The sequence below is a fragment of the Carassius auratus genome, unplaced genomic scaffold (genome assembly GCF_003368295.1).
Source record: "Carassius auratus strain Wakin unplaced genomic scaffold, ASM336829v1 scaf_tig00041683, whole genome shotgun sequence".
NCBI lineage: Eukaryota > Metazoa > Chordata > Actinopteri > Cypriniformes > Cyprinidae > Carassius > Carassius auratus.
In genome coordinates this window covers 1-3,748 of record NW_020526668.1, presented here as the reverse complement: position 1 = coordinate 3,748, position 3,748 = coordinate 1, and the positions used below count along the sequence as shown (strand labels likewise).

The window sequence follows — 3,748 nt, the reverse complement described above, 5'->3', positions numbered from 1 at the left end:
ATAGAGAGTTTATTTTTTAATTTTGTACTCATACAGACAGACTAGTGGGGATATGTATGCTTAAATACAGGGCCTAAGCTTTAAAATACATCAGACCTAGTAAAACAACATGTCTGCACAAGTAATGCAGTAAAGTAATTATATTATATTATATTATAATACCTTGAATGAGAGCAGCTTACTGCAGTCCTAAATATTTAAGGAAAACATAGATTTATGAGAGGAATAGGGATCTTTTTTCACAAGTTTAATTAATATTTCATGGACTCGAATGAAATTCTGGCAACAATGATTAACCTCGAGGCTTTGAGCTGTCAAGATGTGATAGCAGGTATTCCTCTAAACACGTGGGTTCTGTGTAATGGATCAACCGCACTTGTCCCAGAGCTTTGATTCCTCACAAGGCCAAAGTTTGCATCCAATGTGACAATCATATCTCCATCTGCCTGGAAAACAAACACTTACAGTAACACTGGTTTTGTACCCGCACCAGGTTTATACATTTATACTATTACTATTCTATTACAATACTACATACACAAATTAACTTTTAAGTTTGATATTAATTCAGATTTTATTTCTATGCCATTAATTTAATCAAACAAAAACCACGCTGGAATTATAACCAACCTTTGGACATGCTGGGCATATGGTTCCATCATTTAATTGTGCAAATATCAACCAAACTTCTTTGTCGGAAGTGGTGATGCCTAAAATGGGATATGGGGTGTTGCTAAAAACCCTCAACAGAAACCTGACACTCCAGTGACAGAGAAACAGAAAGCTCTAGCAGAGGGATGGAGAAGGCTGTCTGTCTGGGGCTTGTGGCTGTTGCTGGCCGGAGCCCAAACCTTAGCAGAGTACAGGTTTCTGGTTCACACGCACACATCTAGACTGTAACGGTGCAGAGCCGTCCTGCCAAATATAAAGAGGAAAATAACATAAAAACATAACCTAGTACTACTATAGACTACCATATCAGTATAAATTAAATTAAATGTATGAATTTAGCAGACGCTTTTATCCAAAGCGACTTACGGTGGATTCAGGCTATACATTTTTACCTATCATGATAGTATATAAACTATAAACTATCATGACTTTTTTTTTTTTATTGCATCACAAATTTGATTAATTCCTTAAAGGAAATCATTACTCCACATGTAATAGGATTGAATTCCTTAACCAGTCAATAAAATTAAATACATTAAGATTTTGTATCAGGTAAAATGACAAAACCTGTGCTGACAATGATCTTCATGTCCTTTGTGTACACAGCATGGGTGCCATGGGCTTCAGGTAAATATAGGAATAATCCCAGGGAGGATGGCTCATAGTAAACATTCTGTAAGAAAGATGGATAGCTCTAATGTTTTTAAAACAACAAACTTGTGACACTAACAGTTGATACTGCATAGTGCCAAAACAATTCGAAGTATCGAATGAATCTGTTGACATTACTGTGAGTTTGCTGTCTGTATGCAAGTATAGCAATAGCAATGTAAGACTGTATGCTATTGTTCTTACATTCCACTTTTCAGGAAGATGCAGTAAATTTCTGTGAATCCTCTTCAGGGCAAACCTCACAGAACACTGCAGTGGAGCTGCACTCAATGCACCTATAATCAGCATGTTCTCGGCAGACAGCACACTGGGTAGTGACTGATGCTGAACATTCAAACGTCACCTTAAGCATCTCATCCTTGACTGTATCCCAGGCATGAAGCTCTCTCTTCTTTGCCTTACTGTATGCGCTCTCAGAACAGCTCGGTGTCACATCATCAGGTTCAGCAGGTTGAGATGTAATAGAAGCGTCTGAAGGGTGGGTCTGTTTGTAGCTGGGCTGGGGAAGACCTTGACTGAGGTAAGAAAACTTTGCAGGGCCAGCGATAGACCTCCTCACCAACTTAATTTTAACGTTCTTGAAACGTGGGGTCTTAAGTCTTAAGTGCTTTTCCCATATCTGAAATCAAATATTTGACAATTATTACATAAAGCAAAGTGCAACCCGTCCCGTACTTCTTATCACAGCCTAAAAGACAGAAACACATGAGTGAAAATGGGATGCAGCCAGATGAGGATAATTGGTGCGATAGTTAGATACAGCTAGCTAGATATATAGATTGCAAGATAGATAGATAGATAGATAAATACACATAGAGCTAGATAGATTATATAAATAGATACACAGCTAGCTAGCTATATATATATAAACTGCTAAAAAATAAAATAAAGGGAACACTTGTGGGTTATATTGTGTTGTTAAGTATTCCTTTTATTTTTTTGAGTAGGTATATAGATAGAAAGACAGATCCAAAGCCTCCTGATATAGGATCAAATCCAGCCAAGCTTGGTTCAAACCCACAGAACTTTATTTTACACTCTAGTCAAGATCCCAAGGTTTCCAAACAGCCGTAAAATACGTCTTGTGTTTAATATTTCCCTCAAGTCAATATGGGTTACATTAGTCCAATGATCTGGCTTCAGTGAGGCGTTATCGAGCAATAGAGTGTAAAAAGTAATTTTGACAGTTTAACTCGAAACTTAATTCCCCCATTAGCTTCAGGCGTAAATACACACTCATATTAGCAACATTAATGCTCACATAATAAAGCATGCAACGTTAACGTAACGACAGGCTAATAACGTAATATTGTCTAGCGATAACGTTTGCAGATACGTCGCAATACGGTTATCTCATGTCAACAATCATGACACGCAATACGAGTGTATGTATTGTTTTCCATTACAGTTTAAATGCTCATTTTTATAATTTTAATAGTCTTACCTGAAAATATTAAGCAGGAAATATCGCAACGTTCCCGCTTTCGTCCAGTAGACTTCCGATTACCGGTGAGCAGGAATTCTGGATTGGATCTGGAGTCTTCTCTTGTATATTTGTGGGTGATCAACCATTTGGATGGATGATCACGGCCTTCTGAGCCTACTAGTAGGCACAGGAGGCCCCTCCTGGCCCATTTCTATGGGCTGATAACCGCTGATAACGCCCCATTCAATCGAGTGATAACGTTCGAATCGGGTGGTCGCGAACAGGCTCCGAAGTGCCGATCTGAAAACTTCAACCAAAGAATGTAAAAAAGAACTCTATTTCTCTAATAACTCTACAATTCTATGAAAGACCTAGATCATGTATCTAAAAATAAATCGCTATAGTAAAAGAGAAATAATGAGAGGAGTGAAGTTTCCTACCGTTGTGCTGTGTTTGGTCCTCAGGCGTGTCTTCACCTTACTCACACGCGCGTTACAACACTAAATTAATCATCTTTGCTAATTATTATAAATTTACTTCATTGTCAGCTTTAGGTACTTCATTATTATTGTTCAATGAACTGTTTGAAACAAAAAAAGGTTGTATTTCAGTAATAATTCAAAATTATCAAAATAAAATAAAATAAGGTTTCTATTTTAATATCCTTTAAAATATAATTAATTTCTGTGTTTGTGCAGCTGTATTTTCAGCATCATTCCTCCAGTCTTCAGTGTACATGATCTTTAGAAATCATGAAATTATGATGATTTATTAATACCAATTATTAATAGTTGTGCTACCAAATATTATTTTGGAATCTGCGATAATGTTTTCAGGATTCTTCGATGTATAATTTTTTTAAAGAACAGCGTTTATTCAAAATATAAATCTCTTCTAAAATATTAATCTTTGATATCACTTCTCATCAATGGTAACACATCCTGAATAAAAGATTCTAAGATCTAATAAAGAATACAA

The 3,748-nt window shown here is 36.3% G+C and overlaps 1 long non-coding RNA gene across 1 annotated transcript; it reads right to left on the bottom strand.

The window, feature by feature from the left end:
- Positions 1-298: 298 nt before the first annotated feature.
- On the bottom strand, positions 299-1,573 carry LOC113085486 (uncharacterized). Its single transcript, XR_003284283.1, has 4 exons — positions 1,528-1,573; positions 1,240-1,345; positions 631-915; positions 299-446 (listed from the first exon to the last, which is right to left on the bottom strand). It is a non-coding gene; the product is annotated as an uncharacterized LOC113085486 (long non-coding RNA).
- Between the last annotated feature and the right edge of the window lie 2,175 nt (positions 1,574-3,748).